The sequence below is a fragment of the Cyanistes caeruleus genome, chromosome 6 (assembly GCF_971803275.1).
Source record: "Cyanistes caeruleus chromosome 6, bCyaCae1.hap1.1, whole genome shotgun sequence".
Taxonomy (NCBI): Eukaryota; Metazoa; Chordata; class Aves; order Passeriformes; family Paridae; genus Cyanistes; species Cyanistes caeruleus.
In genome coordinates, this window is record NC_141706.1 from 7,147,606 (window position 1) to 7,164,180 (window position 16,575).

At 40.2% G+C, this 16,575-nt stretch overlaps 1 protein-coding gene and 1 long non-coding RNA gene across 4 annotated transcripts in view; one reads left to right on the top strand and one right to left on the bottom strand.

Moving 5' to 3' along the window:
- The window catches only part of LOC111930550 (uncharacterized), a 211,447-nt gene that overhangs the window by 45,976 nt on the left and 148,896 nt on the right, over positions 1–16,575 (top strand). The window lies entirely within an intron of this gene.
- On the bottom strand, positions 1,259–5,039 carry LOC147652396 (uncharacterized). The gene is made up of 3 exons (XR_015287720.1): positions 4,875–5,039; positions 4,055–4,174; positions 1,259–2,589 (listed from the first exon to the last, which is right to left on the bottom strand). It is a non-coding gene; the product is annotated as an uncharacterized LOC147652396 (long non-coding RNA).

A 16,575-nucleotide genomic window follows, 5' to 3' on the forward strand; every position in this document is an offset into this window, starting at 1 on the left:
TTACTGGGAGTGGGGGGAAGAGCATGGGAGAAAAGTGTTTGCAGTGGAAAGCAGCTGAAGGCCACCAAAGATAGACCTGAGGGTCAGAGCCAAGATACACGGTGCCCTGCATTCCTGTGCTGCAGAATTTCCTGGGAAAGCTGTGTGCATCCCAGCCCAGCCTCCCTTCAGCCTGCTCCACGTGCAGACTCTGCCATTGCTCCTTCCACTCACGTGGCCAAAGCCTCTGCTGAGGACCATGAAGTGCCAGCCCTGTATTTCAGTATCACTGCCATTCCATACAATAGATTTTTTTTTCAGGCTTTCTTTTCTCTCCCTTTCTGTATATATATATATTTTTTAAAGCAACCTATGAAATTATAGATAAAAGGGTACAAAACCATGAATGTTGCAATAAAACCAAGCACTATAAAAAATAAAAAAAAAAAAAAAAGGAAAAGGAAAAGGAAAAAGAAGAATGCTGTCCATGAAGCCTTAATTGGGCCCCCTTGTGTGTATACATTTTGATACTGTCTCTAATTACATGGTCACACACTGCTTTTCCCATGGACCCCTGCATTGTTCTGTGCACTAAATAGAAGGTGATTGCTGAATGAGTGCAGCTTTAAGTTGTTTTATTCTCTCTGTTGCACTGGTAGTCCCAGGCCTGCCTTACTGCAGACTGCTCAAGACCAACACAGAATCACTGATTTCCTCGTGGGTTTTTCATTGCTGTCTGTTTAGAAAACAATAATGTTTGTTTTTGAAACAGGCTCTCTCCAGGATGTGTGGTGAGGCTCTCTGCTCCCACGTGTGCAGAGAGGGGATGCAGGGTGGCTGAGTGTGATGTGGCAGGGGCTGATGTTTTCCTGGCTCTCCACGGTGTAGGTCATGCCACGTGTTCAAAGCAGGCTGCTCCTGGCTCCAGAATGCAGCTGATGGGCAAGGAGTCTCCTGTCTTTCTCAGGACACACACAGAGTGAAGATACCACAAATAATGGATGCTGTGAGAAGGTGAGCTTGCCTTCAGGGCTGGAGAGCAGCTGTAATCTGCTAGGGCAGAACTGCAGAGAGTCAGCCCTGTGACCATTCATTGCTTTAGCTCCTTGCCTTATTTCTCTCTTTTCCCCTGGTCTCTGACTGAAGATGGGAGTCTTTTACCCATGAGGACAAATTCAGAGTGAGGGTTTGGTATGGGTGGCTTGAGATCATCTGAGGAAGAGCTGTGCAGTCAGACAGTGCCATCATGGACATGTGCAGGGTGGGGGATGAATTAAAGTTGTGCAGAGTATCTTAATTATGGCACCTGAAACTTCTGGCTGCTTTGCTGTGCAACCCTAATGTTCTTATAATTTAATTTGGGTGTACAAATGCTTAATACATATTGCTTCTTCACTTGTGAAAAGATGCTAACAGGCTGCACTCTTCAAATACTTCTATAAAAATTCTGAATTTAGCTTTCTGAACAGGTTTTTGAAATCAATATAGAGAGAGCTGCTAACAGGAGGTAAACTACAAACCACAAACACTTTCAATAGGATAGCTCTTTTTATATAACATTTGATATCATTTTCACAGCATGATCTCTACTTTCATACTGTGATAGCTTTTACCTGGAGTTTAGATGATTCATTTTTGTAGTGGATACTTAACTTTTATATGAGGAAAATGCAAGAGAAGCCAGCACAGCATTAAATGAACTACAGTACAGTAATAATGTCGAATGCTCAGATCCTTGCCATGGCACAGGGTTGGATTAATGAAAACTCTATTGATTCATAAGTGAGGAGATAGGGGCACCTGGAATCCTCTCTCAGTTTTTGGCATATCTAATTCAAATTTTAAGAGTAGGCTGGCCACTCAGTGATTGTTTAGTAATTGTTAGAAATCCCTGTAGGATTCTGCTTGAAAATAGACTTTGATTTCCTCCTGGTGTGGGTCTCAGAGAGCCATGTGGCTGTGTTGGTGGCTTGTCCTCATGTTTTCTTTCCCTGAAGGTCTTAAAATTAATGTAGAAACCTTAGTTTTAACTGACTTCTACAGTAACCACCCAGATAAGGATGAACACTTTTGTTAAATTTTCATGTTTATGATGATTATTCTTTCAAAGAGATCCAGATTTTTGTGGGGTTTATATGGACTGCATGGAACTAAGTCTGTTATTTCAGCTTTTCTGGTAAATGATCACAGTTGTTGAGGCTTTCTGGACTACCCTGCCAAGCTTCTGTTTTCACATGCTCATGACTTCTTATGAACCATTTTTAAATTCAGTTTTCTATATATATGAACCAATTTTTATTGGGAACATCTATATATTCCCAACCAGTTTTTGTGTCTACTTATTTCTGAATAACACAAAAATTAAAAAACTAAAAAATATTGGTTTGATACTGTTGAAAAAAAAAAGTTTAAAGATAAAAATTGAGTATTTGCTTTATTTCCTCTGTTCCGCCTGTCGTTAACCTCTACTCTCTTTCTTCAGGTTTCCATCACACTCTCATTCCTCTTTTCCAAGAAACCTACAATGGAATACATTGGCCTGACAGTCACATGATATTAAAAATCTGTCAGATTTGAGGTTAGTCATCAGAAATCTTCTCATCAGAGTTTCTGGAGGGAAAGAATAAAACAATTAATAATATTAGATAAGGTTGAGCTGGGGTAATTCTTTAAAATTCTATTTAAGATTTTTTGTTCGTAATTCAAGATTTTTTGTTTGTAATTTAATTCTTGCTTTAGAAAAAAAAATAATAAAGGAAAGCTTTCCTCGTTGCTAGAAGCTGGACATCTCTTGCTCATTTCAAAACAAACAAAAAAATCTTGTAGGTCTTCTGCTTTTCTAAACTGAGAATCAACCTGATTCTATCAAAAAGTATCTTCCAGGACCTGCCTTACACTTGGTCAAGATGAAGGTGTTTGACCCTTTCTACTCTTGTCACATATATTGTAAAACTATTTTGAAACAAATGAGAGAGACAATTGTCTGAGCCTGGCAAGCTTTGCCAATAGGTGCTGAAAGTCCTACCCTGGCGTTTCAGGTTAGAAAGGTTTGAAATCACCCTTGGTGATTATCTCCTGCACTTTTCTGTACTGAGCAGAGTACTGTGTCTAATCAATATTTCTTCTGCTCCCTGAGGTTCTTAATTCACATGCTCAGAAAACTTCATGTTTTGTATTCCTTGAGGTACCCCCTACAAAACCTCAGAGACGCACAGGAATGCACATTAAAGGCCCCCTGCTTGCACCCCATCTGTCTGGGCTTATCACCGAGAATGGCTGAGAGAGGTTTGCTTCACAACTCGAATTTCTGTGTGTAGGCACTCTCCTCTCTCTTCTGATTCTCCTGCTGCAACTCAGGAGACAGGTTTCACCTACAGCAGGTTTTACAGTGCATGCCTGGCTTCTCCCTGCTCCTCTGTTCAAGAATTGCATATCTGAACTCATTTCTGGGAGGTTAAATTATGCCTAACCTGAAGTAGAATAATGTTATTTCCAGAGTCTCCTAAGATAATTTTTATTTCTAATGGGGTAGGGATCCTAGCTGAGGTCACAGCCTGGGCATGCTGGCTGCTGTACAAACATATTATGACAGTCACTCTCCAGAGAAGGAGCTGTAACTCCTAAGATGATGGCTCACTGTGCTTTAGGGTTTCTGTCCCTAAAGCCAAATTTCAGTGCATTTGCTGAGATTGGTGAAGCAAGCCTGGTTTATACCTGCTGGGGACTCTGCTTAAGGACTCTTGTAAATTTGAGACTCTCTAATTTAGATTCAGTTGTTTAAAACAATAAAAATCTTGAGGATTTTGCAGGTATTTACACTGTAAATTTCTTGAAGTGAAATTGAATCTATTAACATGACTATCTTTTTTTCTGAGCTGTACAAATTCAAAAGGATTCTTCTACATAGCTGAAGCCTGCTGCATATTTAAAACATTATGAGGCATGGGGTGAGGGCAAACTTATAGGATAAGCAAATACTGGGTTTTCTGACAACCTTTTGGGAAATTGAGCCAAGTACATATTTCTGCCTCAAGAAATTACTATGTGCAGCAGACTTGAGGTTACAGTCATTTACCTTCCCCTTCACAGGATCTCCTTTCCAGTCTGGCTTTCAGTGCCCTGCTGTGGTGTCTCAAAGCATATCCAAACTGGGTAGTGCTCAGTACCAGTACCTGGAGATCTCCCTCTGATGTTTCTGCATGAGGTAGAGAATCTGATAAGAATCATAGGTGGCCAGAGGGGAATCCCAAAATCTTTCCAACCCTTGAATCCCTACAGTGAGATTTCAGTCACTGGTCTTAAGTTTGAACAAACAGGTCAGACACTCCCTGTGAAAATTTAATTTAATTAGAAGTACCTATGTGATCAAAACTTTCTTTGATATGGTTTATTAACAGTTTTGATCCCAGATTAACATTTTGCCACTATAAATTTGGACATTGGTCTCTGACCCCTCCTTATATTTTTAGGAAAAAGATCTCTCTTGTATTACATGGAAAGATTCAGCAAATGAAAAAATTATGTTATCAATGTAAAGGTTTGCCTTTTTTTTTCCCCCCAGTGTAGACATTGGAACACACAGAGATTATTAATTGAATAAGAACTGTGTCTATTCTTGTAAGACCCTTGTTATGAGGCTTTTAATTGTTACTAATCTCTTAAAAAAAAAATAAAAATGGCAGTAGATAACTATCACAGCAGGACCACAGATGAAGTGATTGAAAAGCCAGAGAGTTCAGGTCTGAAGATCAGTGGTGAGCCCAGTCACAAAATTTATGCCCAGTGAGAATCTACATATTCTTACAGTCCCAGGCATCCTGGTGAGATGCTGTCCCAGGCACAAAGTCAAAATCAGATTAATTTCATCTTCAAAAGTAGCATGATATCAGCTTCACCTTGAGCTAAAATTTGTCCTCTGATGTGAAAAAATCATGATTTGCCAATAAAATATGGGGCAATTCTGCTCCCTGCTCCCCCACCCCTGCTGTGCACAGAGACACTCTGTCTTCAGCCACAGCTCATGGGGAGCTGCACCTTGGCCTGAGAGCTGCTCTGATTGCAAGCAGAAGCTGCTGTGTTACCCCAGATGATGCCTCTGATTAACTGGCTCGTAGTTGTGGCCATAAAGGCCTTGATGTAACAGTTAAGGGCAGTGTTTCACTTTCCATCTTGGATCTGCTGCTATGTGCTGATTGCATCCCGGAATTAAACTTTAGTTTTACTCGTAAGAGTTGTCAATGGGAAGAATAATTAGGCTTGTGTCGTCAAGTGAGACGGAAAAGAAGTGCACCAAGAACTGAGGGTCAGGCTGATTTTCAGTCAGAATTAGAGAAATGTCTGTTACAGGTGTTCATCTCTCCACTTGCCTCATGTTTTCAAGTGCAGCCCCTCATCTCATCACAAGGAAAACCCTCCCTCAGGCAGAAGAGCTGACAGCAACTCTTTAATCTGCTGATTCTGATCCCAGCAGCATTCTGAGTGAAGGGAAAAAAACAAGTGCTTTTGACCCTTGACAAACTGAGCTGCAGTATTTACCAGGATTTAGAATTATTATCTTTCACAGGATTTAAGTATGAGCAGGTATTTATGTAAATGATGATTCTTTAATTTGTCTAATAGTGTTGGGTTTTTTTCTCTTCCACCTCATTAGTCATTTCACTATTTTGCTTGTGACACCCAGCTGTGATCCAGGTTTACAACCAGACAATGTTTTTATTAAGCTTTGTATCTAATGAAGTCCAATAATGTTTGTATTTTTCTGTATGTAAGCACTGCTTGAAACTGGACTGCATGTACCAGGTGAAATAAGTGACAGAGGAAAGTAATGACAAAAATGACCTGAATATGTTCAGTGAAATAAATAGTAAGACATGCTGGAAAATAAAGAAGACTTTTAACTACTGTAAATTACTGCTTATAGAAAATGCCTTTCAAAATCACTTTTAATATTTATAGTGGGCCTATGTATAAAGATTTTGTGACAGAACACATATGTGCTGTTACACACGGAACTGAATGTGTCCCCATATCCCAAATCATATCAGGCAGTGCATCACATAGACAGTGTGTGCCCAAAGTGGAGTAATGGCTCTGAAATGGATTATTTGTAACTGGTGGTGGTACAACAGAGGTGGCTAGGCTTTCATTTTGTGTTCTTTTACCTGAATAGCAGGAATTTCTTTGTTTGGCCAAGCTTGCCTTGAAGTCACAGCAACTGCAGCTCAGGAGAGGCAAACACAGCTCCACAATATCTTCTTGTGAAACTCCAGTTGTGAGGCACATCAAGGGCTTGAGCACAGCTGCTCTGTTGTGCCCTAAGGTGGCCCCAAGCCCTCTCTGTTCGGGCAGTGGATGTGTTCTGGATCCTGGGGAAACCTGAGCACACCCTTTGCCTCATTCCTGCCCTTGTTCTGCCCATCAGTGGCACAGAACAAGCTCTGAAGGTCTCCAGCATCACCAGACTTTCCAAATAAGAGTTACTCCTTGTACAAGTCAGGCACAACCACAGTGCATGTTCTGCTCTGTCGTGTTCTAAATCTGATTTGGCTTCCCACGCTGCTCAGCAGTGGGTGTGGGGGAGCAAGGGGGGGTGGGATCTGTGCTGCTCCTCCAGGTCTAGCAGCTGTGCTGAGCTGACCAGCTACTGGTGTCATAATCACACCCAGATAACACAGTTAACTTTTTGGCAAGGGTTTTTATTTTAATATCCAGTTTTGGAAAGTAACATGAATATTAATAGCGGCTGATTGCCGTTGCGCTAATGCAGCCAGGCCGCTTTTCACTCACTTTAACCAGGAATCTTTTCAAACTTTAGTTTTCAGAAAAACCCAAACTGCTCCTGCCCAGAGAGATAGGGAATACAACAGAGGATATGACCTTTCTGAATGTTTTCTTATCAGGCAGCATAAGTACTGTATGTCCCACTAAGCTGCTTCAATAGAACCTTGTCAAGTTATCACATTACTCGACATGTTGCTGATAATGAATACATAAAAGCTTTAGATATTGAGGACTCGGAGGAAATAAATAAGATTTACTGAAAAACTGCTCAACATATATCCCAGGGCCATGTTTGGTTTTTTTTTCCATGTGGATTGTGTGCTGCCTTTAGTCCCTTAGATAAATGGAATGATGCAAGAGTTTCAGCTTCTTGAAATGTAAGGTGCAGATGTGAGCAGATAAATGAAGAAAGTAAATGGTCATCTATCTCCATTGTAGAGAAGTCAATCACATTGTAACCATATCAGTCTTGTTCTCCAAAAGTGCCTGATATTTTACTTTCTGCTACCACATGCTCCTCTAGCTTTACTTGATATCTGCAATATCTTTTCCTGTCCTGTATTCTTATGAGTGTTGGGGAAGAGCTCATATTTGTCTTTGTAATTTTGCCTTAGATCACTTCTGGTGACTTTGGGGAGTTAAAGCAACAAACGCAAAACCCAAAAACTCGGCGGACAGGACCAGGATCAACAGTGTTAACCCCTCCTGTCACTGTGGTAGAAAGTGGCCCTCAGACCTGGGAATCAAATAGCACTTGCTGAGAGCTGCCCAGAGTTTCCTGGCTGGTACCCTCCCCAGCAGGAGGGGACAGGATGGGAAACTCCAGGTGCTCTTCAAGAGGAATAGGGCAACTTACCCCTTCAGTGCATTTCTGAAATGATGCCCTGGTAGTCATGTGGCTTTGGGGTGGTTTTGGTTAATTAATTTCATTTTTTACCTGGGCCTGGAAAGCTGTATGTCTCCCATCTGTCCTGAAGACAGTCTGACACTGGCTGAGATTTCATGTTTGCTTCATTAACAATCTCTCAGTACAGCTGGGCAACAGGATCTGACAGTGTCGAGATGATTTGTTGCAAATAAGTATCTGAACTTTGGATGCAGTTTTTGATAGCTATCAAGGATTTATTCAACAAGAACTGTTTGTGTGCCTTTGACTGTAGAAGGTAAATTAATACCTTCTCAATCTGATCTCTGCAAATTCTGACTTGTAAGAGCTGTAAAATTCATGACAGTTATCTTCTTAAATAAATACATAATCAAGTATTTTTAGTAATCTCTTCTTCAAAAACATGCATTCCGTTGCCTAATTCCTAATTTTTCCTGTTTAGATTAAATGGATCAACTCCTATAGAGAAGGTGACTTTGAGATTTGCTTCAAGTTTACTCATTTAGTAAACTACTGTATGCTTGAAACATAAAATAAGAAGCTATTATTTTCCCACTTTGAAATGACTTCCCAGACACCTGCAATTTACTAACCTATGAAAAGACACCCACAGAAGTTGTTCTCTATTTCCACCCAACACCCCGAGCGCTGTCTTTCTCCAGAAGGTTGTGATCTCACTCAGGGCTCCTGTTGTACATGGAGAGCCATTCTTACAGCTGCTGTCTTGGCTGGTTGAGATTTTTCCTTGTGCTTGAAGTCACCTCTTGTGTTTGAGTGATCAGGAGGAATTGGGAAGTGCTGCTGTGGCACAGAGGCTCGCAGTGGCTGTAAGCAATGATATCTAACAATGCCCTGAGGAGCTAGTTAAAAAGTGCCTCTCACACTCGGGAAAGAGCTCTAATGGAGCTGCATTAGCAGCTGCCCATTGCTTGTTGGGAAAAACAGACTCCTTTTTTTTCTTTTTGGTGCCGTAAAGATTAGTGGAGCATTTGTTACACGGTAATTTGGAAATCATAATAAAACATTTCTAATTTCACTTCTCCCAGCAAACAACTAATGGATCCAGGGCACAGGAAGCACAGACAGCAGGCTGTAGAGATGTGGAATCTTGGTCATACTCCTAATTGGGAGGGCAGGGGATAGAAGCTGCAGCTATTTTTTTTTCCTCAGTGTCCTTCCCAGAAACAGAATTTTCAAAGGCAGAGGTAGGAAATAACTTGGTAACTTCTCCACTTGCCTTAAACTCTTGGTATGCTTGTGCAAATACATTTTAGTGTTGTTCAAATGTTGTGTTAAATGGTGATGAAGTGTCAGAACTCTAGCAGCTGACTCAAATGTTGTCAGTATTGCCCCATAACAGAAACCTTGGTGAAAAGGAAACAGATGAATAGAGATTAGGTTTTGCAAATCTAAATGGTGGCTGGCAAGAAGTGCTTTTTAGAGGACATTGCTCAGCAACTCTCTGCAGGCCAGTGTCTTGCACAGTCAGAGAGAAATGAGTAATACTTAAAAAGGAAAATAAAAATAAAACTATTTATTTTTTTCCAAACTGTCTCTTTATACTGGCTAGCCTCTTTACCACATCATGGTCTCCATCGTGATTTCTCTCAGGAACGGGGGAAGTAGAAATGTGATCCAAAAACTGTGCACAAGCTTTTTGTAGCTATGATGGAGCTGATGTTGGATCCCCTTAGATCCATCTTCCCAAAGATTCATCTTGATATTTTTCAGTTAAGCTTCAAATGCAGCTCTATAATTTAAAAAAAAAATAAAAATATCCAAAAAATGAATACCACCACACCATAAATAGCCTCACATCAAAAAATAGAGAAAGTAATGAAGTGTGATGATTTGCTGAATTTCAACCTTAAGTCATAGTTAAGCCTGATCACATATGACTGAAAATGTCAACTGTTATTTTTTGTCTGAATTTTTGTGGAATTGGCATTCCCACTCATCCAAAATGTCACAGGCCTAAGGATATAGTAATGATGAAAGTGCATTAGAGAACTCATAAATCCAAGGAATGGATTTGCAGTTGGAAAACCAGAACAATTAGCTGCATCTGAGCAGAAGCCGAGACACCCAAAAATTTCAGCAAAATTCTCCTTTAAAAAAATTCTCGCAACCCCAAAAATAAAAGCACCCTATCCTTGGGTGTATTTTAAAAAATAGCGATATACATATCTCTTTTTCTGGTCAGCTAAGAAAACATTGATTTGTTACATATATTCCAAACAATATTTTCATGCAAACTTGCTTCCTTGAGTTGTGTGACAAAGATGAAAATTATTTTGTGTTTCCATCTATCACAGTGGCTGGAACAACCCTTGATGAGCTAAGGTTTATGTTGTTCAAGCCTGGATATCAGGTGAGCTTAATAAAGCTTGAATCATAGATTTGAGCATGGAAAACTCAGGACAGCCTGATTTTAGCTAAGGAGGACATGAACCCTTACCTTCAAAGGGAGAATCTCAATGCCTGAGATTAAATCTCTAAAAACCAGTCTGTGGCACCGGGTACAAAATTAAAATCTGAGACTGGGACCCCTACAGTTTCTGACTGATACAAAATGGCTGCTGTAGAAGAGCCTTTTTTTATTTTAGATTCAGAGCTTTTTAGCAAATTTTGCCATTCAGGTTGCAGTCCATATTTTTCAGTATGGAATTCCAAGAAAGTTAGACTTGAAAAATGATTGAAATTATTCTCTTTGCCCGGTTCCTTATGATTCTATATCAAATATAAAAATGAAAGAGTGCTGGGTGCATTTATTTGTTCTGGTACTTTCAATATATGCTGTTAAACAGTGGCTGTTAAGCTAACAGTGCAACATGTGACAGAATCCAGGAAAATGGAGAATGAGAAGGAAGTCTGGACAGAAAAGATCAAAAGCCTGATTTTATTTTTGAATAGCAGCACATATAAGGGATTTCTTTAAGAGACCATTGTGGCAGAGAGGAGGAGGAAAGGAAGATAGAAGGCCCTGGAAGAAAGTGGAATCAAGTTTCTGAAAACTGCTGCCTTTACAAAGAATGTCCTTTAGATACAAATAACGTGCAGGTTTATAAAAGAGAGAAGTGGGTTTAGAATTAGGAACTCAGAATACCAGTGAGCGTCCAACAATGAATCTTAGCAAAGAAAAATACCTGTTGCAGTAGGAGCTCCAGTTGTGCCTTGAAAGTACAATGGAGAAAGGACAGAAGCAAAAAGACAACTATTCTTCTTTCTATTCAGGAAAGGACTGGCTTTCCCTTCTGACAACTGTCATCTCAGTTTGTGCAGTGTAGCCCTTCATGAGACCTGGAAGGATGCTTGATGGTAAACTGTCTTCAAGAAAGAACAGTTCATTACAAAAAGCTTTAGAATTTGGGCCTCCTTAACAGCCTTTCAGATAAAAGGGACAGACCAGTTCTTTCTTACATGATTTAAGTAAGAGTGTGATCACTGAATAGATCTGCAGGATGGCAACAAGGACAGAGATTTATATAAGAGCTTTAAGAACAGAGGTTTATAATTAATTAGTCAGTGGTGAATTGGTGGAGCATTGGGAAGGAGAAGTAAAGGAGAGACCCACAGTGCTGCTTGCAGGTTAGTCTGAAGTGAAAGCTCTTGGGGTGTGGGCCAGACTGACAGAGTTCTGCTAAAAGGAAAGAAAAAGCATTAACCTGTGTTCATGCCTGGATTTAATTCCACAAGACACTGCAGGACCTAAAGCAAACCAGTTGGGACCTAAGGTACATCAAGTAACATTTAACCAGTTGTATGTTCTTTTTATGACTTCTGTTTGTGAGGGAGATAAATGCATGTCTTAGGCAATAAAACATTTCCCCTGATTATAGCAAATGGTGTTTCTTTTCCCTCGTGGGATGTAATAGGAATATTAATGTTTTATATCTCTTATTAAAAAAGCCCAAGTTTGATAAAAAATGAAACACATTTAGTAGAGTTGTTATTCCAGGTAAGGAAAAGTGCCATTATACAGTCACAGGCACAGAGCTGTGAGTGCAGCAGATTCACTTACTGCAAATCCAACAAACTTCTGCATGCTGCACCCAAAACCCAGGCAAACCTGGAAAGAAAGGCAAATGACCAGGCTTTCATACACACCAATAAATCTCTCAGCAAAGCCAGGTGATACCTTCTAGCAAAAGGAAAAACTGTCTTGAAAAATGCAGGAAATGGGTTTTTAAATTGGGACACAGTTATATATAAGGGGGGAGGGGTTAGAGAGGAAAGCATCTGAGGGAGTAAGAAAACAGAAGAGAACCAGCTCAGAAAAATAATCCTGGGAAGTGTGTCAAATTTTTCTAACATTTCTAATCACCAAGTTCTCCACAGTTGTGTGGGTATCCGTGAAAGTAGAATTTGTCCCCAAAAGGGTTTGAATAGTGTGCTGAGCAGATGTTTTATTTCAGAACTGTAAATATGTAAACTGGTTATGCCAAAATATTTTCTTTGATGTGGGATAATAATATCAAAAGAAAGGGTGAGGCAAGCTTGTCTGTCCCTTCTGCATAGCGAGCTGCAGTTTTTAATTTTGTTGTATGGCTTCTGCGGGAAACCTTTCCAAGCCTGCAGTTTTCAGGGGCTGAAAACTGGAGGACTCTTTTTCCCTCTCTGTGTTGTGGCAAAGCCAGACTCTCCCAACATTTGCTTCTTGTCTGGACAGCAAAGATACCAGTGCTTGAGCAGCCAAAAACCTGCCAGCTTGGGGGTTTACCTTGGGGGAGGAAGGTTCTCCTGTAGGGGAGGTTTCCCAAATCACATCCTCTGGGTTTGGAGCAGGGTCCTCAGCTCCGGGGTACACACCTGCACGTGGACTGCTCCCATCACCAGCCGGCTGGGCTGCTGTGTCTGGACATTCCATTTTGGGTTTTAACAGGCAGACATTTTCAGGAAAAGGCAGTGAAGAATTGGCAGTGGGTCTCCAAGAAGACAGCTCTATAACAGCCCAGAAATATTGGCTGTCATTGCAGTAAATAAGAAATTTTCTGTGTGCTTCTAGGGATGCATGTGCTACATTTGACAAGTTCTGCATATTCCTTAACTTCCCGATTCTGCTAGCAGACTGGCTCCTGCTACTTCCCAGGACACTGCTTTCCAAACACCTGACAGGGATATGCAGCTCTAAGCAGAGGTTTTGTGTATAGAGAGGCTATAGAGATTTTGTGTATTTTCACAGCTCCCTACTTCTGAACAGAGGGGTTTAATGTGGTTTGAACTGGGATTTCACTACAAAATTATGGCAGAATAGTTTTCACAGTTAATTCTTGTGAGATGAGATGTGTTGTAGACTGTTTTTTTTTGTTTTTTTGTAGAATTTAATTTATAGCAGGCATGAAGGATTTTTTTGTTTTAAAAATAGCATATTAGTTCAGTATTGAAAGAGAGCATGACAGAGTTTGGTTAGGGGCTGTCTGGGATGAAGCACATGCAAAGGGCTGAGAGCTGGGCTGATGGCAGCCAGCTCAGGTTTGGAATGTCATGATGAGGGTGTCCTTCAGACCTGCTTTGGGATGGATCCATCAGGCTGTAGGAGATCTAAACTTGCCAACGCTTTCTCTGTGCTGCTTTTTAAGGTCTAAAGTACAATAAATTTTTTTTTAAAAATTGGATGTAATGTGTATTTTATGGAACAGGCATGAAGTTTAAGGAACAGATTTCAGGCTTTGCACATTGGCATGATTTATTTTATTTCAGGTTTTATGTATGCATAGAGTTCCATGTATTGTGGTTTTACACATGTGCAAGTTTACATTAACTATAAATGTGACCTCAGAGTGTTTATTCGCAACATACTGAAGCTTCTCAAGTTGACAATTACCAGGATGTTTCCTGTGCTACACTAGAACTGAGACTCACAATTCCTACAAGATAAATTTGTGTAATTTTTGTTTATCTACATACACAAACCAGCTAGTTTAGCTTATCTCTTGTCATGTTTTCTGCCATGCCAGTTGGAAACTTTTCATTGGCAAAACTTGTATCTTTTCTATGAAGTCTGTCTTCCATTTTTGTGTAAGTGAATATTTTCTTCCTGAAGATTAATCCCACAAATATTTATATTCAGTAAAGTCACTTCTGACCTCTCGTTTCATGAGATTTTGCCAGTAAAAAATGGAAAACCTTACACAGCTTGAAAATCCTGCAGATGAAACCACAAGAATAAATTTTAACATCTAGGGATGACATTGTGATGCAGAAGTATGAGAACTGTTTTTTTTAAAGTTATATTATTAAATGCTTAAAGTTTTTCTCAGCTTCATCCCTCCACTCCAAATGCTAGAATTAAGCTAAATTAAATGTTATTATATTGTAAAAAATACTGTGTTTTAATATATATCATCATTTTCAGGTGATCTAACCTCCTTTTGAAATACTAGTCCTCTAAACTGTGACTGTGATAACCTGCATTCTAAGAGAACACATCCTAAACTGGAGGGTAAATGTGTTTTACTGTCAACAATTTGCAGGTTTTTTGGGTTGTTTTTTTTGTGTTTTAAAAGACAACCACATTTACTAGCATCTTTGCACATCTAAAACCTGCAAAAATCTGGGTGACAAAACCCAGCCCTTTTATCCCTATTAATTTCCTACAACATCCTCGAAAGCACTTTGTAAAGTATTTACAGAGTGGAAGGGTTGCAATAGTTTTACGGGGTTGCCAAGCCTCTAGGATTCACCAGGACTGCTTAAACTCTGGAACTCTGCCTTCACACCGTGCCTGTATCTACAAATGTCAGAATAACACAGGAGACTGTGTGTGACATCGTGGCAGTAATCAGAGACTGGAGGCTTGGTGTGGCTGCTGCAGCAAGGATGATCACAGCTCAGCTGTGCAGGATGGTCACAGACAAGCCACAGCATCATTACTTACCCCCTAGTAAAATTTTTTTGTTGTGTCACATAGTACTCATGTCGTCCTATGGATTAGAAGATTTTACTCTAATTTTTGTTCCTCTGTAAATGGAGTCAAATTGCCAGGTAGGGATATCCTGTACAAATCTGTTGTATTACATGTCAGTTCTGGTTAGGTTTACAGACGAGACATTTCTATTTCAAGAAGTTTACAGAATAATATAGCATTTTTTTTTTCTGTCTCCATTCAGATTCTTTTTTGTTCAAAAGGAAAAAATCCTCACTGCAAAATATGTTATCAGAAGCTGCACACACTATAATCATTGAAGTCCGGAGGTTTAACATTGACATTTTGCAATTTTATTAAGAAATTAGAAATACATATAAATATAATTATATTTTACATTTTAAGTTTATTATAAATTTATAAAAAATTAAAATATACCATTCTTTTTTCCTTTTAAACATTTATCATTGGACAATTCCCATCAGAATGTTTGGTGTTTTAATGGCAGTGGAACTTTCATTGGCTCCAAATTTTGGGGTACCAGTATGACTAATATTTGAACATCCAGTGTCATTTAGGAGTGCATCATCCTATTTTATTTTTTCTTTTAAAGTGCCTGAAAATATGAAATAGCTCCACACAAGGTGTGTACAATGTACTCTGCCTCAGTGTCCATCTGCTACAGGATATGTGATTTCTGTGCATCAAGCATTGCTTTTCTTCAGTCTGGGGTTTTCTTTTTGCCTTGCAATGATTTTTATACCAATCTGTGGCTGAAATTTCAGGAATTGGGGAAATTCAAATTTCAGGAATTTCAGGAATTCAAATATTGCTGAGAAATCAGAATAAAAATGGATTTTCAATGTAACCAGTGCACAGAAAGCCATCCATGGGGAGCAGGATGTGCAGATTCAGAGCTGGAAGTGCATTGAAACAGGGTACTGAGGGTACTTGATAAGAAGAGATGGAAAGCGTGTGTCTTCTGGTTTTTAATTCAAGTTGAAAGTTTGACACTCGTAAGCTGAAGCTGTAAAAATAAAATACCAGGTTTGGCCCACAAGAGATCCAGCAGGTAACTCAGCAAATCTGTGTGCCACCCACTTGAGGGGTCAGCTCTACCTTATCCTTTCTGAGAGCAGGCAACACTCCTTTTCCAATATTTCTTTTTCTGTATTGACTGCATAAAATGAAACACAATTTCCCTGGCAAACGGCTGAGTAAAAACAGCGATAGCTTTTGTACAAGGTTTTGAAATCTTCCTAAAAAAATGCAAACCAGCGCTGCGCGTCTGCTGGAGCCCCACGGGCCAGGGCAAGAAATGCCTAGAGAAAGGTCATCCTTCTTTGCTGAACGGCGGAGCCTTGGAAGTCATTCTGCAGGAGCTGACCGCATTGTGTGGAGCCCGATTTGTGGCGTGGCTGTTGAAATCCTGTAGGATTTTCCGGGAAGTTTGCTGTTCAGCGCCAAGAGCCCGCTTGTTGTTCGCCCTGGGCTCGGGGGCTGCGATTCCCCATTAATGACCGGCTTTTCCCATCCCTCGCCTCTGTCCCAAGGGAGGAGCTCGTGGGAACCAGGGGCCAGGTCATTCTCAGCGCCAGGCTCCTGGCTCCGCACCCCGCTCCTGCCAGAAATCTGTCTCAGCCTGAATCTGGCAAAGTTTGGGAAGCGGCCTTAAATGCACCTCTTTGTTCCAGGCTTCCACGACCGGCAGGCGCAGGAATTTCACTTGGCAATCGGTATCCTGGCTACCCTTTTCAGGGTCCTTCTATAGCTGCTTCAATAGCTGGGAGGGGCAGGGAGTAGTTTCTGTTCCATCAGAGGTGCATTATGTAAAACCAGCCCAGGTACTGCGGTAATTTCCCTCGACGAATTAAATCTGTCTGTGTATAGATCTAATATTGCTTGACTGGTTTATAATTCAGTTTAAAAACAGAGCATTTAGTTTATATAACCTTAGAAAAATATAAAACCTGAAAAATGGGCAGTGGAATAAGATCTGTGTGTAGGAGCAGTTTGTAGACTTTTTATCATGGTGTGTTTTCTTTTATTACTTTGGATAAGTGCT